The sequence below is a fragment of the Pleurodeles waltl genome, chromosome 5, assembly GCF_031143425.1.
Source record: "Pleurodeles waltl isolate 20211129_DDA chromosome 5, aPleWal1.hap1.20221129, whole genome shotgun sequence".
NCBI lineage: Eukaryota > Metazoa > Chordata > Amphibia > Caudata > Salamandridae > Pleurodeles > Pleurodeles waltl.
The window spans coordinates 1,768,587,131-1,768,614,435 of record NC_090444.1 but is presented as its reverse complement, the minus strand read 5'-3'; the positions used below and the strand labels follow the sequence as shown (position 1 = coordinate 1,768,614,435).

Genomic DNA, 27,305 nt, shown 5'->3' with positions numbered 1-27,305 from the left:
AAGAGACACTGCACAAACCACACCTACTGCTTTTCATATAAGAGATCATCTTCGTTCTTATTGAATGAGCTGGAAGGCCTACTATGTGATGCCAGTTGTGTAGATGATATTGAGGAGACGGCACACAGAAAATAAAGCGGTCCATTGATAAAAAAAATTCATTTTCAGTTACAGGTGCCCATTTTAAAAGCCTTAAAGAATGAAAAGGTATAGTAATTTTAACATGGTAACGAGGTTAAAATGTACAGTTTGAGGACATATTAACCTAGTAAGCCACCAGACCAGCATCTCTGATTTGCATAAAGCCAAATCAATACAACCACACTCATCCTTAAGGAGGTTACTGTACCAGGACACTATTTGTTTATTCTCATGTCCCATCCTAAAGCCCTGCAAATTAGATGAATGCCAACAAGACCCAAAATAATTCACACTGGGGGTACAAGAATTGCTCTACAAGTGGAACATTTAGAAGTCATAAAAAGTCCTGTGCTACACGTTGTCAAGTGCAAAATGGTATTGTCATTTAGCTGCATGCTTGCAAACAGAACATTTCAGTGAAGAAGCAGATGGCAACAGTATACAGCACCAAAGAAAGTAAAAGAAGGATCCTTGCAGAGCAGATAAACAGTATCCTCAAAGGTGCAGTATGAAACTATGAACTCACTGTTATAATGCTGCATTGGCAATTTGATGCATGAAAATATATTGTTGAAGGCTAGTCTGTAAAAATAAAGGTCCTCATCAACTCATCTTCAGTTTCTGTCACCATAAATGTCATTGGTTGTAGACACATAATACATTTCTAAATTATTTGTATTTTACTTCATAACTGTATATTAACATCCTTTATTTTGTTATAGTTCTTCACACATCACCTTCTGTGGAGCACTACAGCGTTACAGGATTATACCCCACCAATAGAAGACACAGATGAAGATCCAATTGACAGTATTTGGGATAAGCTTTGAAACAGCTTAAAAGTTGAACTGCGTGCTAAGCTCAAATATGAATTAAAGATTCAGATTCTGCTTCTGAACAACTTATGGGTCAAGTTTGATATATCATTCAAAATAAGTACAAAGAAATTCAAGTTTGTCCTGATCAAACTAACACCACAGATGAATCAACACCTATTTTTTGAAGGCTCCAAACAAATGCTTAGGGGTGGTCATATTATTGCTTCATTATTCATTTCCGCTTAAGAGATGAGGCAGCTATATGCTGAATCTCATCTATGTGCTCTTGCCACGTGATAAAAGAATGTTCAAAACTATGTATCACCTTCACAAATACATTTTTTTTAAAGTGTTAAGGCCCCTAGTATTACTTACTATTGTGCCACTTGCTATACATATCTTGATAAAAAACACCCAGACCTGTCCTAACCAACATTGTGTGAAAGATTTGACTCAAAGTGACTTTGTCTTATTTCATTCAGCATAGCCTAATTGTGCAATTAGACTACGGCCCTCATTTTGACTTTGGCAGTCTTTTACCATGACCACCAAAGCTGCGGGCACCAGAAGTCCGCCAGTGCTGGCGGTCTCCCACCCACCATATTACGAGTACTGCTGGATTTCCACCCCACTTTTGGCGGAGGTGCTGGGGCGTTCTACCACCGCCCCCGCCAGAAGAACACCGCCTACCATGTTATGTGCAATAATATGGCCTGGTGTTGTCCTGATGGCGGGGCACTGCCGGCAGTGGAAGCACCCCTTCCCTGTCAGAGGACCTCCTTGCACCCACCATATTACGAGTACTGCTGGTTTTCCGCCACACTTTTGGCGGAGGTGCTGGGGCGTTCTGCCTCCGGCCCTGCCAGAAGGACACCGCCTGCCATATTATGTGCAATACAGCCGGCAGTGGAAACACCCCTTCACTGCCGGACGACCTCCTCCCAGGACCAGGTAAGTTGATCGTCCGACAGGGGAGGTGTTGTGTATGTGTGTGATTGTATGCGTGTCTGAATGTATAAGTGTGTGTATGCGAGTATGAGTGCTGTGGTGAATGCGTGTGTCTGGGTGTGAGTATGCGTGGTTGAATGCGTGTATGTAAGTGTAGGTGAATGAGTGTGTGCGTGTGGGTACGGGTGTCTGTATGCGGGGAGGGAGGTGAAGTCGCCCTACTTGGTGAGGGGATTGTGCTTGTGGAGGGGGGGGCTGGGGTGAGGGAGTCATCTATCGGTGACAGGGAAAAAATTCTGTAATCGGTACCATTTCTGCCAGGGTTTTTGTGCAGTGCTACCGCCACAGAAACCCTGGTTGAAAGGCGGCTTGTAATCCTGCCGGCAGTCTTCTGTGGGCTGCCGGGTCTGAGATGCCCAGCTGCTCCGACTACCCTGGCGGTATGAGTGGAGATGTGGCAGGTTGGCAGAGGACAACCCACCACACTCATAATGTGGTAGTTTTCACCGCCAGCCTGTTGGCGGTGGAACCTCCACCTTTATCCTGTCGGTCAAAAGACCGCCAGGGTCATAATGAGGGCCTATGTTTAGGTGAAAATGTTTTACAGAAAAGGTGAAACATTGATTTGATCACGATATGGAGAATAAGAAACGAACAATGAAAGATGTATATGACGGTAAAATGCATTTGGATTTAGACAAGAGTGGATTCCTGAAAAACCCCAACAGCCTTTCATTTGCAATGAACTCAGACAGTGTTGCTGTATTTAAGAGTTCAAAAATATCAATGTGGCCAGTGTACTTGATGGTAAATGGGCTGCCTGTACCCAAAAACAAACCTGTGTGGAAAAAATATTTGCTATAATGTATTTAGGTTTCCAGAAAGAAGCCAATAACGTGGTCTTTCTTAAGGCCATTATAGGATGAACTTGTACAGCTAGAAAGTTGAGTGTCATTTAAAGATCACAATTGTAGCTTTACTTGTTGCGCTACACCTCTCACAATCACATGTGATTTACCAGCTTGTTGCCTTGTTTCAAACAGCACCCAGTTTAATAGCAAGTTTGGGGGCTGGCATTGTCTACAAGAGGGTGAAGTCACTGTTTCAGGAAAAGGGCACTGTAGAGTATTTCCTTATAATGATGAAAAACAAAAAGGACCAGCAAGGACATTGGATACTAATATTTCTGATGTAAACAATGCAATAGTTAATATTGGGAGTGGGCTTCCTTGCTACAGTGTAAGGGGGTTCAAAGGTCCCATGTGGTTCATGTTTTTGAAACATGTATGTGTTACATGGTGTCTGCTGTGGCTTTAGGAAATTGTTGCAGACCATCTGGTTCACTAAAGAACATAAGCATTGTTCCTACTCTTTTTATGAAAAGTCAAAGTAGTTAATGTCTATTTTGAAACAGATAAAACCCACACTGGATGTTCGTCGAGTTCCAAGGTATGTTGATGAGCTACCATACTGGAGGCCTCAAAGTTTCAAAACTTTCTTTTATTTTATGGAATACCTGTGTTAAGATTTAAATATAGCATAACAGTGTGTACTTCAGTTTGTGCAACTGTTTAATGATATATATATGAAAAAACATTGTTGATAATGAAGGTTCACCAACTCGTCCATTTAGTAGACTGTGTAAGAACAGCAGGGCCTCTGTTTACTTCCAATGGTTTTGCTTTTGAAGATCTTAATATTTTCACACATGCATTGTACAGTAGGCATAAAAACAGATTTTAGATGCGATAAACATGACACAAGTTAACCTGTGATGAAAGAGAATCATTTGCCTCCTGATAGCGCTGAAGCAGAATTTTACCCGAGTATGATGTGTTCATATAATACAAAACGGGACGTAAAAATAAAAACTTGCATTTACAGAGTTGGGTCTACATACCCTTGCAGGTTAACAGAGAATGAATATATAGCAGTAACTAAGATCGCTCATATATCAGGCTCTGATGAAGAAGCCTATAACAAAATAGTTTTAGAACAAAGCAATCTTCTTGTTTACAGCTCAAATTACACTAGTATTCAGAGGAGACCAAAGTGTAATAAAATATGTATCAGAAGCTGAGGTGTTTGCCTATGGCAGGGTCACTAGATTCATTCAATGTAAGCATGCAAACTTGACTATTAACATGGCACTTATGGTTTCATTTAAGTGTGAATACTATAACATCAGGGAACCAGTTTGTATGGTAGTAGTAGATAACAACATCACAGCTATCAGGATAAGAACGATAAAATGTGCCCGCTTTTATATTCAGGAAGAAAATGAATCATTTATAAGTGAAATGCAAAATGTAAAACTGAAAATTCAAAACATTTCTGTAGATGTACAGCAATGTGAAATTTGAAGCTAATAATTACTTTGCTATCCTTAGATTGGTTAGTGGGAGCAGTGCAAGTACATGAACTAGAATACAGTATGGCCGATGGGTGGCCTCAAATGAGTTTAGTAAACCTTTGTCCTTCCGATTCCGATTTTTTTTTTTACATTTGTTTGTGAATTAAATATTTCTGTATTTATTTGATGAATGCTTGTTTCTGTAATTTCTGTGTATTGATTTGCAGTTCAAATCATCAACTAGCAAGGTGGTTTGATAAAGAATGTGCAGGATAATGTGCCTCCAGTGATTAAAATGATGCAGTATTCCTTTTTAGGTGCCGGCTAGACAGCACATGCACTGTCTCGCAGAGACATGTTGTGTTTAATCTGTGGGCTTCCACCAGCCCATGGGTTTACTATTTGCTCGCTTCATCATTGGTCTCACATCCTTTGTACACATTTGCCCATGGCATGCATGTATCATCCCTCCTTTTGTGTTTAGCCCTCCCCTGAGCATGGACCAAGTACTCATGTCTATCCACTCCTCCTGTTTTAGGAGCTACTTTTTTTCTTGTATTTGTGCACTCCACACCTAATTTACAATATCCTTCTGACTGCACCCTTTTATGGAAACAGGCCTGTAAATCTTATTCTTATCTCGTCACATCTGCTGTGCATTCAAAGACCGAGGTCAAATATCAGGCGCGGTCTTCCAAGGGCACTTGCTTATTTTTCTTTCTCTGACTTCAAACTAATAGGATTTATGTGACAAGCTTACTGGATACTGCTGTTAGTAGAGTTTTTTCTAGCACACAACATTTAAATGAACTGTGTAAGTAATTCAGAAGATATCAGAATTAGGAACACAAATGAAGTACTTTTTTTTTTTTATTTCTGAACAGTGACGGAAACATTTTTATATACAACTTCACTCCACACCACTGTACTCTATACGCCACTGCACTCTCTGCAAATACACTCTACAGCAATGGACTTTACTTTAACACTCAACTCCATGTCCCAGCAGTCTACGCCAATCCACTGTATGCCACTATAATCTACTCTGCACCCTATACCACTTACTCTACTCCATTACACTCTAAGCCACTCTACCCTGCACCACTCCACTCTGAAACAATCTACTCTAAGTCACTCTGCACCACTCCACGCCACTCTGCACTACTCCACTCTGTCACTGCACTCTACAGTACTACACTCTACTCCACACTACTCTATGGCACATAACTCTACTCTGTACTACTGCCCTCCGGGACAAAAACAAACAGAACAAGTGATGGACAGAATGCTGAACAATGTCAAACATTCACCCCCAGTACAGACATATGTGCCATTCCAGTTTAGACCCAGCCATACGCAAATCAGTCTGGGACCGGTTTCGGGGGTATCACCCCATATCAGCTAGCCTGGCTGAAGAGGGGTGATACCCAGACACCGGTCCCTGGATGCTTGTTTCTGGTCCAAGAAGGACCTGGCCTGGCAGTTCAGGCTGGATTGTTCCCAGGGGGAAGAAGGGTCAAGACTGATTTGCATATAACTGGGTCCAAACTGGAATGGCATGGCAAGTTAAAAAAAAAATAATAATAATAATAATAATAATAATGATGGATTTAACCCAGATCTGTGATTGGGCAGTGAATGTTTGATTTGTTCTGTATTCCATCCATCATCTGTTGTTTTTGCAGTCCACACTACTGTACGCCACTAACTTTTAGCCATGCCGAACAGCAGCCACACTGGTGTACAACATGGCTAACACATATTAGCAGGCAAGACCTATTGGGCTTCGCCAATGCTTGTTAACATGGCTTTCAGCCATGCTGGACAGCCGCTGTGCTGCTATTGAGCATGGCTAAAAGACACTGACAACAATACCTCTTGAATTGGAGAGATCTATTGGCTTTGGCAATGCTTGTTAGATTAGTCAGTCATCTTCCTGCCATAAAATTTCATACTCTGTCACTTAATTTCAGTGACCATGCACATAATGGCCAATGAGCATCTTTATTCACGATAGACATTGGCCATTTTGACAGTGGGTGCTTGTTTTACATAATTTCTAAATTAAAACAAAAGTGGCAAAAAAGTTCTCTTAATAGTATTCTATGTTGTGTATAATAGAATGTAATTTTGCATTTATCTGCTAATAATCAAGCAGTTTTTCGAACTCTTGACGTAACCAGCAAATTATGCTGAAAACACCCGAAAAAATCCATCTTGTTGAAAACAAACTAGTACTTTTGAAGTAATCAGATGCTCATTTTGAAATCACCTTAAAGTCATCTGAGACAATCTTATCTTGAAAAGTACTTGGGTACTCATTTTTCAAGTCATTCTTAAAGCATGGGGAATAATGAGACCTTTTGAAGTGTTTAGATACTCATGTTCACGTTTTCCTTAAATTATCAGGAATAACTACACCTTCTGAAGTCATCAGATACTCATTCTTAAACACTCAATAGTCACACCTTCTGAAGTCAGATACTCATTTTCAAGTCATCCTCAAACCATCAGGTTTAACTTTCTGAACTTTGCTGAGGACTTTAAGAGCTTGATGATGTAAACATGACCTCTACAGTAGGTGGATGATCTTTCAAGGACTCTGGGATGGCTTCTAAAGTAATCCTGTTTGACCTGGGTCTACCACAAAAATAAATTAGAAAGGGGTATGAAGCAAGGAGAAAATTAGAGGGGGGGGGGGGGGAGTGACAGGAGGCTGAGGGTTGTGCAACCACTATGGGAGGAAGTAGAATAAGGGTGAGAACAAGAACAGAACAATAAGAGGAAGAAAGTGGATGAGGGGACAATAGGAGGCCAAGGCAGAGGAGTGATAGGAAATGAGGTGCTGTAAAAGGGTAGGGAGAAGGAACAGACATAAATGTAAGTAGGATGAGGAGACTATGAGAAGTGGTGTAACAAGGTGTAGGGAGAGGCAGAAAAGATGCAAGGGGGAGACTTAGGACCTCATTATGACCCTGGTGGTGTATTGTCTGCCAGATTTAGACTACACGGCGGTCCTAATCTATTAGGGCAGCGTTGCCCTGGGGATTAGGACCCCCTTTTCCCTGCCAGCAGTTTAATGGCAGTAACCCATGAAAAGGCTGGCGGAGATGGAGCGCAGGGGTATCCCCTGTCACAATGTTCCCCGTCTGCTTTGCTGGTACGCACTACAACATTGCTGCCGGCTCTAGTATGAGCCAGTGACAATGCGGTAGGCCATTCACCAGAAACTGTGTGTCCGCCCACTGACCAAACGGGAAGCTTGTAATGGGCCTGGCAAGGAGGCTGCCAACCTACCTGTCTGGACTTCAGCAGACAGGCTTTTCCACCCTCTGAAGTCACAATAAGCCTCTTAGAAAAATGGAGAAGACAGTGATAATCAGTTGGGCAATCATGAGTTACGAAAATCAGACAACGGGAAAGGTACAAGTGAGATTAGCTGGGACAGAAAACATAGTACTTCAACATTGGAAATCTACTGTGTGGGCTCAAGCGCCATAACACTTTTTTTTTTTTTTTTTTTTTAAATCAAAAGGACACTTGATGGCTGACACACGAGTGAGGATGAGAAGATACATAGAAGAATGGCTATGCTTTTTACCCTCGAGAATGTCGGTTATGTAGGAAAGTGCATCAACGCCCTGATGATACAAGAGTCACAAGTGATGCGAGCAAGTGCAAATCACGTTTTTTAAAGCACTACAAAAGCAAAAGTGCTTTAGGTACCAACGGTTGCATAAAAACGAAGATATTGCTAGAACACAAAAAAGAAGACCGCTATAACGTTAAAAAAAAAAAAAAAACACAGAGTGACACATTCCCTTATGCAAATCACCAGTATTTGAAACACGAAAAATGTAAAAGGCTGCCTCCACTGGAGAAGTCTCTAGAAAGAAGTTTACTAACTGTTCTACCCCTTGCCGCCACCAGCCCCGGTCTCTCAAACACACCAGCGCCGTCCAATTAACTAACAGTAGTCCTCATTATCGCTTAATCCGAGGAACCGTGGTCTATACAATGTCAGGGCAAGAAAAGACACTTGTCCAACGGATCGCCGAAAGAAACCAGAGAGGCTCGGAAACGGTGAAGACGGTGCTGCTGCTCAAGACTCCTCTTTAACAGTATAGAGCGCTTCCTCCATTTTAGATAGGTGTCGCCTGCTTTGAGCAGACGACGTGACCGTTGTCGACCCGAAGAGGCGCCAGGACTTGTGGCGCAGAAGTGAAAGCTCCGCCTTTCCTCCCGCCCAGGGGTAACCGCCAACCGCCGACCGGGAGCCGTTAGAAGTGTCTCGCGTTGACCAATCAGATCCGTTGGCGCCGCTGTAGGGAGGCGGGCTCCGAGCCTTCATTTTGTTTTGAGGGGGAAAAAAAACAGAAAACCTTAAAAAAAAAAAAAAAAACAGCGCATCCTCAGTTGTAAGAGTTTTTCATTAAAGGTAAAGGCGCCCGCTACGAATTTAAAGTTTTAAATTACTGATCCGCCCAGGACAGTGAGGTAAGAAAAGGGGGTATTTATTTAATACGCTGCATTCGTCGCTTTGTTGTCGGCTTGGAAACTTTTTGTACGGATTATTGCACGAGCGCATGTATTATTGAATTGTACGCTTTTGAGCGAGTACCTCCACCATTTCCGTGGGTCATCGCTTATTTGCTGTGTAGTTTAGATGTGTGTGCATTGAAAACACCTGTTGTTTGCGGCTGGGCTCTCCTTCCTTCCTCCCTCCTGTGTGTGGGTGGTGGCTCCTTTACGCTGTCGTTTCTTGTGTCTTTCCCTGCAAATAGTATCAGAATACCGTTATAAACAGTGTTCAGTATATTATTTCCTACTCCGTGTCTCGGCTCAATTTGTTGTGCGAATCTGCATTGCGTTTTTTTTTGGAAATGAAGTATGCATGCTGTGTTTGTAATAATTTTCTGTTTTTTTTTAAATTACATGCTGCGATTTTGTGGCAAACGGTTTATTGAGTTTGAGATATGCTTATGGCGCACATTCTTGCCGACTATTTTTCTTTGAACCACATCGTTTAAAATATTCGCTGCAAAGAAGGCTTTGGGGTAGCTCGGTGGGTTATTTTTTCTGTATAATAGCTAATCGCTGCGTGCGCGAAAACAGTGGCGTGTACGTGGATTCCACATACCTGGCCTCGGGGATATTTCAGCATACCTCTCTTCAGTAAGAACCCGCCACCCCTCTTATTTCTTGGAATGCAGTAGTAGAAATGTTTTTTTTTTTTTTTAAAGACAAACAAGAAAGACAACATAGTTAAACGAGTATGTAGTGTTGTTTTCTGCCACCCGCTCTTGTGTTTTGAAGGTGGCAGTTTTTAACAGCACAATGTCTTGAGTAGTTTCTGAGTTTGATGTGTTGAGGGATGCGCTATAGTTCTAACACGCACATTAATGGTTAGAGAAGAGATCAAACATGCTCCTACATGTGAGCACAAACAAAGATTTAATTTGATGCATTCAACCACACACCGTCTCAAGCAAATCATATTTAAATCTAGTGTAAATGTTCTTTTCAGATCAATTTTCAAATAGGACGCCAACACAATACTGTGCAGCACACATTTGCTGACGTATTTAAATCTAGTATATGTAAATGAATAGGGTACAAGATTTGCATGGTGGTGGTTGAGATTTAACTGCTGCCATTTAACTGAATTCGGGCGGGTTGGCAAGTAAACACAGCAAACCGACAAACCACCACTCTGGTTTCACTAGAGACACCATAACACGCACAGCATCACCTCTGCAGGGAACAGTGGACTAAGCTTTGTAGCGTAATAGAAGTGGTAACATGCACACAACTTGTGTGACAAGACAGGAACGCTCAGCAATACAGTAGCACCCTAGTTAAGTACACATGTAACCTGATACTGATATCTGTTTGATTATGTATTTTATTTGTTTATAATCCAGCCGCACCTCCGGAATAATTGACATATCTCCTGAACATCCCTGGTAACCTTATAGGAAGAAATGTAAACAATAGCAGCTGTTAAGACCGGGAAATAAAATGATTCCTCTGAAATTACTTAACTCCAGCAGTGGAGGTAAAACTTTGTTAAATACTGTCTGGGCTGACAACAGCTCGAAAATAACTGCATGTTTTTGGACTAGTAAAAAGAATCAAATGGCATCCTAGGCCCTTCTCTCTGTCCAGCACCTGAATGATTGCTGCTGTCTTTTGGAAGTCTTGCATACCCTGAGGAAGGCTTGATGACGAATTGCACACTTAAGTGTTGGTGTCACTCTGAAAATGTCTGGAGGAATATCTGTAGGAGGCTGGACTGGCTTGTAGTGGGTACCAAGGGGTACTTACACTTTGCACCAGGCCCAGGTATCCCTTATTAGTGTAGAGGGGTGTCTAGCAGCTTAGGCTGATAGAAAAGGTAGCTTAGAAGAGCAGCTTAGGCTGAACTAGGAGACGAGTGAAGCTCCTACAGTACCACTAGTGTCATATGCACAATATCATAAGAAAACACAATACACAGATATACTAAAAATAAAGGTACTTTATTTTTATGACAATATGCCAAAAGTATCTAAGTGAGTACCCTCAGTATGAGGATAGCAAATTTACACAAGATATATGTACACAATACCAAAATATGCAGTAATAGCAATAGAAAACAGTGCAAACACTGTATAGTCACAATAGAATGCAATGGGGGCACATAGGGATAGGGGCAACACAAACCATATACTCTAGAAGTGGAATGCGCACCACGAAGGGACCCCAAACCTATGTGACCTTATAGAGGGTCGCTGGGACTGTAAGAAAACAGTTAGGGTTAGAAAAATAGCCCACCCCAAGACCCTGAAAAGGGGGTGCAAAGTGCACCTAAGTTCCCCAAAGAGCACAGAAGTCATGATAGGGGAATTCTGCAAGGAAGACCAACACCAGCAGTGCAACAACAATGGATTTCCTGACGAGAGTACCTGTGGAACAAGGGGACCAAGTCCAAGAGTCACGATCAAGTCGGGAGTGGGCAGATGCCCAGGAAATGCAAGCTGTGGGTGCAAAGAAGCTGCCACCGGATGGTAGAAGCTGTGGATTCTGCAAGAACGACAAGGGCTAGAAACTTCCCCTTTGGAGAATGGATGTCCCACGTCGTGAAGAGACTTGCAGGGGTGTTTCTGTGCAGAAAGACCGCAAACAAGCCTTGCTAGCTGCAAGGGTTGCGGTTAGGGTTTTTGGATGCTGCTGTGGCCCAGGAGGGACCAGGATGTCGCTAATTGCGTGAGGAGACAGAGGGGGCGTCCAGCAAGACAAAGAGCCCACTCAGAAGCAAGCAGCACCCGCAGAAGTGCCGGAACAGGCACTACGAAGTGGAGTGAACCGGAGCTCACCCGAAGTCACAAAGGAAGGTCCCACGACGCCGGAGGACAACTCAGGAGGTCGTGCACTGCAGGTTAGAGTGTTGGGGACCCAGGCTTGGCTGTGCACAAAGGAAATCCTGGAAGAGTGCACAGGTGCCGGAGCAGCTGCAAATCACGCGGTACCCAACAATGCAGTCTAGCGTGGGGAGGCAAGGACTTACCTCCACCAAACTTGGACTGAAGAGTCACTGGACTGTGGGAGTCACTTGGACAGAGTTGCTGAGTTCAAGGGACCTCGCTCGTCGTGCTGAGAGGAGACCCAGAGGACCGGTGATGCAGTCTTTTGGTGCCTGCGGTTGCAGGGGGAAGATTCCGTCGACCCACGGGAGATTTCTTCGGAGCTTCTGGTGCAGAGAGGAGGCAGACTACCCCCACAGCATGCACCACCAGGAAAACAGTTGAGAAGGCGGCAGGATCAGCGTTACAAGGTCGCAGTAGTCATCTTTGCAACTTTGTTGCAGTTTTGCAGGCTTCCAGCGCGGTCAGCAGTCGATTCCTTGGCAGAAGGTGAAGAGAGAGATGCAGAGGAACTCTGATGAGCTCTTGCATTCGTTATCTAAAGAATTCCCCAAAGCAGAGACCCTAAATAGCCAGAAAAGGAGGTTTGGCTACTTAGGAGAGAGGATAGGCTAGCAACACCTGGAGGAGCCTATCAGAAGGAGTCTCTGACGTCACCTGATGGCCCTGGCCACTCAGAGCAGTCCAGTGTGCCAGCAGCACCTCTGTTTCCAAGATGGCAGAGGTCTGGAGCACACTGGAGGAGCTCTGGGCACCTCCCAGGGGAGGTGCAGGTCAGGGGAGTGGTCACTCCCCTTTCCTTTGTCCAGTTTCCCGCCAGAGCAGGGCTGGGGGATCCCTGAACCGGTGTAGACTGGCTTATGCAGAGATGGGCACCATCTGTGCCCATCAAAGCATTTCCAGAGGCTGGGGGGGGCTACTCCTCCCCAGCCCTGACACCTTTTTCCAAAGGGAGAGGGTGTCACACCCTCTCTCTGAGGAAGTCCTTTGTTCTGCCTTCCTGGGCCAAGCCTGGCTGGACCCCAGGAGGGCAGAAACCTGTCTGAGGGGTTGGCAGCAGCAGCAGCTGCAGTGAAACCCGGGAAAGGTAGTTTGGCAGTACCCGGGTCTGTGCTAGAGACTTGGGGGATCATGGAATTGTCTCCCCAATGCCAGAATGGCATTGGGGTGACAATTCCATGATCTTAGACATGTTACATGGCCATGTTCGGAGTTCCCATTGTGACGCTATACATATGTCGTGACATATGTATAGTGCACACGTGTAATGGTGTCCCCGCACTCACAAAGTCTGGGGAATTTGCCCTGAACAATGTGGGAGCACCTTGGCTAGTGCCAGGGTGCCCACACACTAAGTAACTTAGCACCCAACCTTTACCAGGTAAAGGTTAGACATATAGGTGACTTATAAGTTACTTATGTGCAGTGGTAAATGGCTGTGAAATAACGTGGACGTTATTTCACTCAGGCTGCAGGGGCAGGCCTGTGTAAGAATTGTCAGAGCTCCCTATGGGTGGCAAAAGAAATGCTGCAGCCCATAGGGATCTCCTGGAACCCCAATACCCTGGGTACCTCAGTACCATATACTAGGGAATTATAAGGGTGTTCCAGTATGCCAATGTAAATTGGTGAAATTGGTCACTAGCCTGTTAGTGACAATTTGGAAAGAAATGAGAGAGCATAACCACAGAGGTTCTGGATAGCAGAGCCTCAGTGAGACAGTTAGTCATAACACAGGTAACACATACAGGGCACACTTGTGAGCACTGGGGCCCTGGCTGGCAGGGTCCCAGTGACACATACAACTAAAACAACATATATACAGTGAAAGATGGGGGTAACATGCCAGGCAAGATGGTACTTTCCTACAATATCCGAGAGGTATATCCTTAAATTACTATCCGCAGCCACCCAGAAGGGTGAAATTAGGCTGTTCGAAACCTTACAAAGTACACAGAGTCTTATTGGTAGCAGGGGTCCCCGACCAAAGCCTTATATCTTGTAAGGGCTGGTTTTGACTCTTAGGAAAAAAGATGGACCAGTCACTCAAATTTGGTGAACAGCATTGCCAAAAGCTTGCTATACGAATGTATTTTAATAAGTTAGCTTTAGTTGTTGAAGACCTAATGTCACTATCTGTAGACAGGATCTAGTAAGAATTTTAGCAAACCATAAATAGAAAGTTGCAAAGGGTGACGACTGCCTTATCACCTTGGCGATAGGCTGGCATTATTGTCATTGCCAGGTCATTATCTCTGCCTTTGCATTTTGAGCTTTAGATGATCATTTATCACCTGTGTGTTTATGGCACAAAGGCAGTCATCAAGTTTTGAATTGTCGAGGTCTGTGGGACTATCTATTTTTGAAATTATTTAGATTGAATTGGCTCATTTGTAACTAGTGGAGCTGAAGAATTCAATCAGTTTTGGTAAGGAGGTGAGGTAGATGTTGAATAATAGAGGAGATATGATGGATCCCTGAGGAATGCCACAGTGTTGTGTGAGAGGAGGTGGTGTGAATAGTGATAGGTAGATTACATTTGACTCTGAGATAAGACACAATCGATTTTAGAGCATTTTCATGAACTCCAAGATAGTAGAGTCTTTGTAGTAGTGTGTGGCATTGGGCAGTGCCGAAGGCAGCTGATAAATCTATTAGCAACAAGCTTCTATTTTGTAATTGTCCACTGTGTGTTTTAGATCTTCCCAGATGGATATGATGGCTGACTCTGTGCCACGCCCTAGTCAGAAGCAGGACTGTTGGTTTGAGCTTAAGTCATTATGTTCTGTAAATTTAGAGAGTTGAGTAAACAATTTTCTCTCATTGTTTTCCTAAGAATGGTCCATTAGCTATGAGCCTTTAGTTTGCTGAGATGGATGGTTTAAGGTTTTTCTTTTTGAGGAGAGGCCTAATGCAGGAGGCTTTCAGCCCAGGTGGGACTGAACCTAGTTTGAGGGACTTGTTGAGTAGACACCTGGCTACGTCCCCTGCACAGGTTGTGTGAAGGATATATAGTGGAACAATCCTTTATGTGTGATATTTTTGTCAAGCAGTATATATCAATGACCCCGATTGCATCATATACACTTGCAGGACCCATAGACCTTCAGGAGTATTCTGACCCTTGATTAGCACTGTTGTCATTTAATTCTACTACTCTTGTGAGAGCATTTGTCCTTTTTGCCTATTGTACAACTTCCCCAGCCACTTTGTCATCAAACCAAACCTCTTTCAATCTCCTTTCTTCTGCAAGCGCCCATTTGATTATGTCCCTCAGCCAAGTAGTGACAGTAGGAACTCTCGTACATAGCCAGCAATTTGATTAACACTGTTTTCCGAGGACCAGCCCCAGCATTGCACATTTATATTGCATTTTAATTTTCCAGGGTTTAGGAATCAGACCTGTTAGAAATGTGAGTCTCTAGTTGGCAGTGGATTGCACCCTGTCCAAGTAGGGACTCTTCTTCCTAGTCAGGATAAGGGAGCCACACACCTAAGATAACCCCTGCTCACCCCGTTGGTAGCTTGGCGCAAGCTGTGAGGCTTATCTCAGAGGCAATGTGTAAAGCATTTGCGCATAACACACAGTAAAACACTACAAAAGGACACCAAACTGGTTTTAGAAAAATAGCCAATATTTATCAGTGTAAAACAAGACCAAAACAGGTCACAGTGGAGGCAGCGGCTTGGTGACAGTGTCCTGCGGTGTCGGTGACACAAGGGCTGTGGTGTGAAGCGGGGCGGTGCGACGTGTGGTGTCTCCAGTTCGCGGTGCAAGCAGTAATGTCATTGCTGAAGCGCTGTTGTTGGTAAGCCCAAGGCTGTGGTGCGACGCAGTGCGGACTTCGAGCTGCGCCCACGGGTTGTGGTGCAAGCAGTGCCATCTGTAGACGATGTTGGAGTCGATGGTGCTAGCTTCGGTGGACCGGGGCTGTGGTGCGGGACGGGTCGATGCTTCATGTACCTCACAAGCGGTGCCCACAGGCTGCGGCGCAGGCAACAGCGTTGATGTCAGTGTAGAGCAGCGGCATCGGGGATACCAGGGCTGCGGTTTGAAGCGAGGCAATGCGACGTGCGGGACTCACAGGTCACAGTGCAAGCAATGGCTTGGTGACAGCATCAGGTGTTGTTGGTGAGACCTGGGTTGCTTTGTGAAGTGGGGCAAGGCTCTGTGTGCTGTCAGATCACAGTGCAGGCAGCGGCGGCGTTGACGTGGTGGTGGTTGTTCGTCTGTTGCAGCATAAAACATACGGTTCCCAGTGTTGTAGGCAGATGAACTTGAAGTCTTTGGTGTCCCTGAGACTTCCAGTGGGAGGCAAGTTCTACTTCAAGCCCTTGGAAGAAGTTCACAAGCAGGATACACTGCAAAGTCGCGTCTTTATCTTCTCCAAAGAAGAAGCAGCAACTGCAGGCCAACACAGCAAAGCACTCAAAGGAAAGGGGCAGTACTCCTCAAAGCTCTTCAGGTCTTCTCCTTGGCAGAGGTTCCTCTTGATCCCAAAGTGTTCTGAATGTCTGGGATTTTGGGTCCACTACTTAAACTCATTCCTGCTTTTGAAGTAGGCAGACTTTAAAGGAAAGTCTCTGTTGTCCACAAGATTCTGCCTTGCCCAGGCCTGTCTCCAGACGCATTCCAGGGGGTTGGAGACTGCATTGTGTGAGGACAGGCACAGCTCTTTCAGGTGCAGGTGTCAGTTCCTCCCTCCCACTCTAGCCAAGGAAGACCCATCAGGATATGCAGGATATGTAGGAAGCTCCCCCAGTGTGTGGTGGACACTTATGGTGTTACACCTTATACTGGGTCCAGGCAACCTTGATTTTATGGTGTCAGTGTCTAAACAGCCAGGGCTCTCTTGGGTAGTTCTGGTGAGCAGCCACGACTTATCTGGAAGGCATGTGAAGAACTTGCAGTACTACAGTAGTCACACAGTATCTTATCACACATGAAAGGAACCACACAGTGTAGCAGAATTAAAGGCACTCTATTATAGGCACACCAAACTAGACTATCATTGGTATACCTCCCTCTGGAGGCACTGGTTTCAGGGTATTACCCTTCATCAGCCAAGCTAGCTTGAATCTGGTGTCATAGCAAGCACAAGACCCACGTCTGGGTATACCCTTCCCACTTGGGGTGACAAATGAAAAAACAACTGATAATGGACAGAATGCAGAACAAATCAAACATTCAGCCCCAGTCACAGAAATGGGTTTAATCCATCAGTTTCTTTTTTGTGTGCTTGCCATGCCATTCCAGTTTGGACTCAGCCATATGCAAATCAGTCTTGACCCTGTTCCCCATGGCAACAATCCAGCCGGAACTGCCAGACCAGGCCCTCCCTGAACCAGAAACAAGCATCCTGGGATGGCATTGTGAGCAAACGAATTGGTGTATTAAACCAGGATCTGTGACTGGGGGTGAATGTTTGATTGGTTCTGCATTCCATCCATCATTTTGTGTTTGTTTGCTTTTTTTTTTTTTACTGGAAACCACTGTTAGTAATGCAGTGTGACGTTAAAATGTTATTTACAGCGCTCACCCTAATAATGAAGGCATTTCATGAACGAACCATAAATACGAGTTCAAACAGCATTAACATATGGACACACATTACCTGAACTGCAAACAGTTCCCTTCTCTGTAAACTGGCAGCCAAAGGGCTTGTGCTGCTGGGGGTTGGACCTACTTGTCCTAAGGACTAAATAAACATGAAAACTTGTTACCCTTGATTCCAAACAATATGTCCAGGGCATCGGGCAATAGAAATTCCACATCCCTGTAAGTTCCATCTAGCACCTCCTCAAGAGTCTGAGTTAGACAGCATTTAAGGGAATTCTGTCCATATTTCTTGCACTGTCTTTATAAATTTGGTAAATTGTAAGAGCTGTCCACACCACAGATGTTTCTTGTGATTTTTTTTTTTTAAATGTGAGAAACTTGTCTCCCATATACAGGTCCCCCAGTTTGGGTCATCCACCCTCTTTCCTTTGAGACAATTACATATCCAGGGGTGTGGAAATTGTTAAATAATCTGCTTGTCCATGAGACAAAATGCAACAGAAATCTTCATGTCCTGTAAGACAATCAACTTGTCCCACCTATTCTCAAATCAGTTATGTGGGCTGACACAGAAACATGGATTGTGTTATAGTTTGCTCTGGCCAGTTCCCGATACTTTTTTTTATTTTTTTTTACACCGAAGTAATCAGAGATGACTATGCTAATAGAATAGTCACAACGCTTACTGACAGGCTAGTGCCCTTGATCTGCTCGGCAGCACGGGCAAAGTCATTTATGCATTAGGCAGTGCCTAACATGAGTTTTGCATAACATGTGCCTAACTTGGGCCTGACTGGAGCAGAAATACTGCCAGCAAAGAAACCCATGTACTTCCAAAAAGGCTGGAAGAAGCAACTCAAATGGACATTCTACAAATGTGTAAGAAATAAAAATGTTTGTTGCAGAAGAGGATGGGTTCCAAAAAAGTTTTGGATTAGGTGGCAAAGATGTCCAACTTGGGACCATGAGGGAAGGTCGGAATCCATGGCCAGACTTTCCGAATTACCACTCACTATCCTAATTAGTCCTAATTAAATTAAATGAATATTTATTTTATGTGATAATCCTGAAAATCTAGTATGGGTTTGGCCCTCCTTGGCACAAGTTGGGCACCCCTAGGTAGTCTTTTTGGCTGTTAAAGGCTCTGTAGTTTGCTAATGCTTGTTTCAACTTTGGTTTGGAAATGGCACAGATTTTCAGTTTGTTAGCTTCAAAGTGTAGATGTGCACTTGTAAAAAGATGACCTTAAACCTACATTTTCTTATGAGTAAATATTAACCCAGGTGTGAGAAGACGGTGTTTCAGGATGGGAATGCCCTGGGAAGTTTGTACACACCCACAAAATTATGCATTTAGGAGTATTAAAAAATCTTCCCACAGCCCATTCTAATCATGGACATGGCCAAATAGTCCCTCATATCAAAGGTCGCACTAAATCTGTGTCTAGGGTGGCAGAGGGGGAGAAAACCACCTAATTTGGTGGGATTGTAGGGACAGGTTTTTCCACGTGCCTGATGAAGAAAAACGTTTTAAAGTGCAGCTGCGCTAAAGTGCAAAAGTGGGGGTACGCATCAATACTGGTGCAAATGGCAAAGCTGCTTGTGACTCTGATGACTAAGATTATAGAAAAAGCACATCATTCCTAACCCAGATTTTAGATGTACTGACATAGCTTCTTGTGGATTCCAGTACTTTGATATCAGAGTACAGGACTGAGGTGCATTAGAAGAGCTACTGTCAATATTTGCCTTCAGAAAAATGCACTAACAATTATGAACAGCTGACTTTTGGTTAGGCCCAGCACTTTTTGTTCAACCTGGACATGAGCATTTCATTGCAAAAATCTTTCTCCATACTTGGAAAACGCAAGGCATTTTCTTACTTTAGCCAAGGCATTCTGTCCCATCTCTTACTAGGCAGCCTATGTATACCTATTTCCTGTTTTTGGCTGAGAGCACATAAGTGTTGCAGCTTTGTCCCTTTTTACTTTGATTTAATGTCTAGTTGCCCGTCAGACAAAACAGACGTTAAATCTTCTTGCTCCTGACAGAAATCAACATGTTTCGGGCAATATGAATCCCCCAGCCCTGCACATCTTGTCTTATATCATGGAAAGGCTGCTGCCACCATATCTGTATCGATTTTGAGAATGGGGGTTGTTTAAGTACTCTCTTTATGGTTGTTTCCTGAGCTGCAACAACCAACCTTATGATCACCCGAATATTTGTTGGTTGATGCATCCCCCACATCAGGTATAGTGAAAGCGAGGCAATTTTGATTGTACTTTTAAGGAGGTCTTTCACCCAGCTGCAGTCTCCGCTACCCCAGTGCTCTGCAGGCTGAAGCTGGGAACTACATACAACTCTAAGTTAGGAAACCTGCAGCCACGCTTCCCAAGCCCCTTTCGAGTTTGCTTTTTCAGGTTCATTAACTGCACTCTACTCCTTTTTCTTGCCCATACCAGGGAGGTGAGTAGCCCATTAAGTTGCTTAAATGTTGATCTGGGTATGGAACACAGTAAGGTTGGTAATATATACAAGGAGAGCTGGGGGCCAGGTCCAGGCACATTGGCCAGTGCCACCCTGCCTATCAATGAGAATGCTAGTGTGATCCAAACATGTACTGTATTTTTAAGGCCTTGAAGCACTCTGCACATACTATACTTCTATTGACTGTCCACAATATGTGCTATCATCATTCCCAAATAGTGGAACCTCACTTCTCCCAAGTCATGCTCACATCTGGTATGTCGTGGGGGTCGATTTAGCATAGGCTGCCAACAGGAACAACAATATTTAATGTGTGTTAAATTGTAGGGCCAATATTTTGCCAAATTGTTCTAGTTAGTGTAATAACACAGAAATCACCTCTGTCGGCTGGGACATGTAAATCAATGTGTCATTGGTGTACAGTGATATTACGTGAGTCGATTCTCCTTCCATGATACCAATTCCCAATCATTGTATGAAGATGGATCGCTAGGAACTCCACTGCCAATACAAACAGCAATGGTGCTAGTGAGCATTCCTGTCTCATACCCTTTCTTACTGCACAGCTATCTGGCACCAGTCCACCAGACTTCACCCCGACCATCGGGTCCATATTGAGAAGCTTAATCTAACTTTGTATTCTTGGACCCAGAACCATTCTCTTCAACACTGCATATATGTAGTCTCATTCTAGTGTGTCAGAGGCTTTTTATATAGCCAAAGCCACAAGAGTTGCCTCTGCATCTCTATTTTCTATGCATTACATGATGTAAGCAACCGATGTTCATTGGCCTGCTGAGGTCTGGAATAAACCCACATAGATTTGTATGTACTAGCCCAGCAGATAACAGTGTTAATCCATTCACTATAGCATTAGATAGTAGTTTTATGCCTGTTGGTCATGAAGAGGGGCCTGCAGGACCTGAGGGTCTATGTCGTATTTTATATATTAATAAATAGGGCCTCTCTCTTTGAATCCATTGTTTCCAGGCCTCCTCAAGCTCTTCTAGGAGCCTCTCTATTAGCTCCCTGTGAAACAGTCTACAAAACTGTGGGACGCGTACATCTATTCCTGGGTCCTTCCCATCCGGGATATCATCACGTGCAGACATGAGCTCCTCCTTAGACAGGTCTTGCTCCAAGGCAGCTGTCTGCCCGGTGGATGGAATAGCAAGTTCATTTAAAAAGCCTTCAGTTAATGCTTCTGAGGAGCGGTTCTATGTCCCATAGACAATTTCCAGGTATTGCACAAGAGAAAAGTTGATGGCTGGTTGCGTAGGGGCCTGTGTACTATCCAGGATATCAAGTTATAAATAATAGAGGATGGTCTTTTTCTTTTCAGGAGCCATACTAGCAATTTACTAGGTCTGTTGCCTTCTATATGTAATCATTGTCAATAATTTCTATGATTAACCCTGTCTAGTGAATCTTGGGCATCTTCCACCTTACCTTCTGCTTCCATTGTAGCTATTCCCTCAGAGGGATCACCTTGAGGTCAAGGATTGAAGTTTGGGCAATTCACTTTTTGCTTGCCCTAGGTCATGCTGCAGCTGCTGGTTTATCCCATGTATAATAGACATGGATTCTCCTCTCAGGACATCTTCTAGCCTGTTCCCTTCCATGGCCCGAGTAGTGGTGGGTCCCCAGTGATTGTCAAGGTACATGGAGACAATTTCTCCAATTCCCTAATTTAAACCCTGGGTCTTGCAGGTTTCCGGGTCAAACGCCATAAAGGGACCTTTGGTCTAGCTATTATCTTGTGGAACTGTATGATGAATAGAGAATGGTCTGACAAGAACCTACACAAATAGTGTGAAGAAATAATATGTGCAGCTAGGGTATGTGTGACTACAAATGATTTAGCATTCTGTATGTTTTGTGTACTGATGAGTGATATGAGAACGCATGATCGCCTAGATGTAACGCTCACCATATAGCTATATAGTTTAAATTATGCATGATCTCCATCAGTGTTTACACCATTCCCAGTTTCGTGCGGGACTTAACTGGGTGTCTGTCCACTGTATAATCCCATATACAGTTGTCAAAATATGGACTTTTATTTCCCTTTGCCCCTCAAAAACCACTCCAGTCTTCCGTCTTGGTTTCTTAGGATCACTTTTATTTACAGCCGGGAATCCTGCTGAAGTACCACTTGCAAAGACACATTCAGCAAGTCTCAAGGGATATCTGACTGCACATAACTTATATAGAATTGAAATACAGTGGTTTGCTCCCTGCCATCAGCCCATTTGCTGATCATCAAAGTCACACCTTCCTGTTTGTACTGAGAGTGTTGGTTATTCATGTTTGGGCTAACCACTAACTTCCCTTGAGGACATATATGCTCATCTGAGTGCAAAGGTCAGTAGGTTATTTCTTGGACCTGTTTGTGTTCTTTTTACCAAAAGTCTCGGCCCCCACCCTGTGACTATCTCATGTACTGAAACTCTAGTTTCAATACATACATCAATGACCCCGATTGCATCATATACACATGCAAGACCGATAGACCCTCAGGAGCACTTTGACCCTTGATTAGCACGGTTGTCATTTATTTCTATTACTCTACTGAGCGCATTTGTAGAACTTCCCCAGCCGCTTTGTCATCAAAGCATACCTCTTTGCTTGCACAATCACCCATTTGATCATGTCCCTCAGCCAAGTAGTGACAGTAGGAACTCTCGTAGATAGCCTGCAATTTGCTTTACACCGTTTTCCGAGGGCCAACCCCAGCATTGCATATTTATATTGCATTTTAGTTTTCTAGGGTTTATGAATCAGACCCAACGCACAGGTCTTCACCCTGGCCTCTATACTTATCAGCATCACCGCATAATATATTGGCCCTCTACAGGGGTGTGGAATTTATTAAAATATCTACTTGTCCACAGGACAGGTTGCTTCTCAAATCTACTTGTCCTGTAAAAAGATCTACTTGTCCCTTTGGTGCCATGTAGTGTGGCGCCAAATTATGGCAGCAATCTCATTATGTAAGAGCTCTGATAATAGCCTCTCTGATTATGCCAGGGCTACTACCATAGTAGGCCTTGAATACTTGCACTTTCAATCCCTACTGTAGCAATTTCCTTATTTTTCCACCTTTCTGCAGATCTGCATACTGGGGCTGGAGGAAGCAGTAAGCAATAGTTGCAGGGCTGGAATGCCTTGGAGTCTGCAAACCTACTAACCTGCATGTTTTAAAGATTTTCACCAGCTTCTCTCTAATATTTTCCCATAATAAGAAAGGTTGGACATTTACTCCTGACAATGGCAGAATTAGAACTTCTTCCAGGGTTTGGAAGAAAGTGGCTGGAGGGAAAATTAACTTGCAAATGCTCAATAGATTTTCACATGAGCAAATCTACACATGCGTATTTACCCATGCTAAAATACAGTTCACAAATATTTTATAGGGGTACGACATATACCATGGGTGCACTTTTGTGACTTTCTTTAAGAATCTGGGGCCACATGTAGGTAGGTTCAGATTTGCGACCCGCAAATTGCGAGTCGCAAATCCGAATGTAGGATGGTGTCCCTGACACCATCTGTGATTCGCAAGGGCTTCACAATTGCACACCTCATGAATAATCATGAGGTGGGTCGCAATTTGCGACCCCCTTGCGAATGACGGCCTCACAGGGATGGTGGCCTGCTGGAGACAGCAGACCACCATGTCTGTGACTGCTTTTCAATAAAGCAGTTTTTTTTTTTTTTGTAATGCAGCCCGTTTTCCTTAAAGGAAAACGAGATGCATTACAAAAACGAAAAATGAAACGTTTTCGTTTCATTTTTTCAGAGCAGGCAGTGGTCCACAGGACCACTGCCTGCTCTGAAAAAATGTTTACAGTGACATTCACAATGGGGACCCCTTCCCTTTTGTGAAAGTGTTAGCACCCATTTGAAATGGGTGCAAACTGCGATTGGTTTGCGCCCGCGTTCGCAAAACAATCCTACATTGCACTGTGAGTCGCAATTAGGAAGGGAACACCCCTTCCTAATTGCGAGTCGCAAACCCGTTTTGCGATTCGGTAACCAGGTTACCAAATCGCAAAACTGGGTTTGTGCATCGCAATGTGCTTTTTGCACGTCGCAAACAGCGAAAGTCGCTGTTTGCGACATGCAAAAAGCTACCTACATGTGGGTCTTGGTCCCTAATTAGGTCTGGTGTTAACAAAGACATTTTGTTTTTATTAAACTTCTATTTCTCTCTCTTTCGGCTGGCTTTACTGTGAGTGATCGCATTCTTCTCTTCCACAAGGAGCATATTGGCACACAAAGTAGTTTTGTTTAGTGTCAGGAACTACAGTGGCAATCAGTGACCTAACGAAACTGGAGGGTGCCCCTTTGCAAAGAACATGGAGGAGCCCCCTCTCCAGACTAACTCAGGGCAGGTGCTGTGCTGAAGGGGCTCCCTGGAGTGCGGCTGTGGGGCCTTTGTTATGCCACTGGTGGCAACGTGTGCTTTTAGAGTTCAAAAACGTTTTGGTTTTTTTTTGCCAGTGTTTGTTACAATGTTGAGGGCCTGGTAGCTCCCACAACAATAAAGTGTTACAAAAGCCATGTCAAAACAAGACACGCATTGATGAAACTAAAAGACTTATAAAAATATGTCAGATCAGTTGGCTTTGTCAGTGTTTGTTTATTTTCATGCTTCCCATAATGGTGTTGAAAATGGTTACACTGATTTTCCATTAAAATATTTTTGGGAAATACTAGCATGCATCAAAACATTTTACTAAATGACACTTAATTTGCATCTAATCAGAGAGCATTCTGGGAGCATTATACTTAGCCTCATAGCCTAAACTTTTCAAACATGTGTATACACGTTTTTGTTTTTTTTGTACTGGAACTAACGTCAGTAGTGAAGTGTGACCTTAAAACATGTATTTACAGCACTCACCCTAATAATGAAGGTTTTCAAATAATTAACCATAAATACAAGTTCGAACAGCATTATCTTTTGGAAACACATTACCTCAACTGCAGAGAGTTCCACTCTCTGTAAATAGGCAGCCAAAGGGTTTGTGCTGCAGAGGGTTGGGCCTACTTGTCCCAAGGACAAAGTAAACATAAAAACTTGTTGCCCTTGACCCCAAACAAGATGTCCCGGGCGTCGGGCGATAGGAATTCCACATCCCTGCCTCTAGTAGAGATGATCAAATGGAACCCCTGGCACAATCCATGTAAGGACCCCCCCGGCATAGGAGGAATACGTCGCTGAGTATAACTGACCCCTCCATTTTCTCTTAAGTACTTCTTCTTCCATCAGATGTGTATCCTGAAGAAATGCTATTTGGACTGAATTCTATTTTAGAAATGTCTGCACCCTATACCTCCTAATATATCTTTTGAAGCCACGAACATTACACGTTATGATTTTCATAGTTGTACCCATTCAGGCACTTCTAAGGCACTCCTCTCTTGCTTTAACTATAGTTGTGAAACGACCTACCATTGTATGCATGTAGCCACTTAGGCAGCTGTATCTCTACATATTTGTCAGATACAGGATTTGAGCAGTAGTCCGGTGTTTAACTTGTGAACTCTATGTAACTTAAAACCTCAACCTCCCCCCCCAGAATTATGCCTACACCGAACCAACAGTACAAGCGTCTTTCTGCAGCAGTGCAAGGAACCAACTAAGTATTAAAGGCAAAACTAACAGCTCCTAGCCAGTAAATATACAAACTTAACAATGAAACCAATGGTTCTGGTGCTAAGCGACCACCAGGGCTCTAAGGGAGGCCCTGTAATCCGTTCCAAGTCCGCCCCCTCAGCAGTTCTAATCAAATGATGGGGGCGTGAACAATACCTCAGTGTCTATGCTGGACCTCTGACAAATGGCCCGAAGTCATATGTCCTTGAAACCCACCGTCGCCCCCAGCCCAGAGCCCCACCAAGCAAGAAAGCTCTGTGTGCGTCGGAATGCATAACAGTTCACAATGAAGTACAAATAGGTCTGGTTTATATTAGTGATATTCCGCCCAAAACGTTGTTTCTATACCCATTAGTACTGGAAGTAACAATGCCTCAAACTCAGTGGGGGTTCCATTTCAGTCCTCAGTTCTCATGAATCTGAGGACTCTCCCACTTAGACCTCCTGCTCTCACCCCCTCAAGAGCCCTCTATTTCACTTTGCCTGCCAGCAGCGTATTGGTCAATTTTTCATCTGTTGGGATGACCTGGTCAGTCGATCTTTTCCCATAGATGCAGCAGCACTCCTCTACTTTTACTGAGAGAGGCTCCTCTCTGCCAAGGCTCCTTAAAGGGCACTTCTTCTTTGTCCTCTAATCATAGGCTCGAGTTCATCAGTACCAAGCCCCCAGGTATCTATGGGGTGTTATCAAGTGTGTTCTCTTCTCCTCTTTTCTCATCCGGCAGTGGTCAGACTTCCAGGTACCTCCTCAGTACATAATCACTACTGAACAAAACTGGCTTTCCAGGTGTGAATCGCAAACTCAGTTGCCCAAACGCCTGGCCTGATGCCCCAGGGACCTGTTACTCACTAGACGCTCTGCTGTATTCCTAGTCTGAGCTCAGCAGCAACTCTTTTGCAGTTCTTCCTGCCACTGCACTACGGCATCATGCGCTTCCTATCACAGTAGAACCGGCTTACCACCCCTCCCCTCCCCCCCCCGGCTCAGTGCCGGACAAGATTGCTTATCCCATATCCCCCCCAAATCCTACTCCACTCAAAGGGTCGCATCGTTCTCTGCACAGTCCAGGCTGTTCCAGTCTTCCCAGGCCCTGGGGTTGGGCTGTGCCATCCAGGACAGTTGCTCACACCGCAGTACACCTGTCTTCTCCTGGCTGCAGCCTCCGAGTATCTCAGGGCACTCGACGCTAGGCCCACAGAGCTCCCATCGTCTCAGCTGCAGCCCTCATGGCTTTCTTCCACGTCGATAGTATACCCGGAGACTGCACTCCCACTGCTCTGGAGTATTGACTAGTACCAGTGCCCCTCGTACCAGACGCAGGCAGCGCTGTGCTGCGCAAACTGCCCCCGTGGATGATGCGGGCAGCTTCCCCTCTCCTAGTCATCGCAGGCTCCCACTGCAGGTCGCAATTGGCAGTCAGAATCAGCCAGTGGGTTAATGGGTGTAGACAGTTCACCTCTATGCTTCAATGACCCTGATTGCCTCAGGATTTCTACCTCTTTGCTGACGGAGGCCCAGGACTGTAATGACTGTGGGCCATCTTGCCAGACCACACCCCTACAAAAGATATCTTTTAAGATTTTTAGGGGTGCTAGGTCTGCAGGTCATCCAGATAGTCTGGTTGCAATAATAATATTGAGGAAATCTTTTTGTGACAGGGTATCGAAAGAATGTTTTGATGGATGATTATTGCTATCATTTTCTATGACGCTTAGGTCATATGTTGTTGTGGTGTTAGCTGCATTCTTGTTATTTTTCAGTATTTTTAATTTTTTAAGATCAATTCATCAGAGATATTGTTACCGAAGTCTTGAGATTGTGGTGTTTCTGTGTTTTGGCACTCCGCAGACAGGAATTCTGTTAGCTGGTTTCATTTATGCGTGTGAAGTAGGGGTGTCTTTTTGTGGTTCTAATTGCTCTTATG

General features: G+C 44.1%; 1 protein-coding gene across 2 annotated transcripts in view; it reads left to right on the top strand.

Moving 5' to 3' along the window:
- The first annotated feature begins 8,589 nt into the window (after positions 1-8,589).
- Positions 8,590-27,305, top strand: part of LBR (lamin B receptor) — a 489,903-nt gene continuing 471,187 nt past the window's right edge. Inside the window, exon 1 of one of the 2 annotated variants that reach the window (XM_069236197.1) lies at positions 8,590-8,757. The gene's annotated coding sequence lies outside the window, so the exon portion shown is untranslated. The remainder of the gene's footprint in view (positions 8,758-27,305) is intronic. The other variant, XM_069236198.1, reaches the window with a different exon arrangement.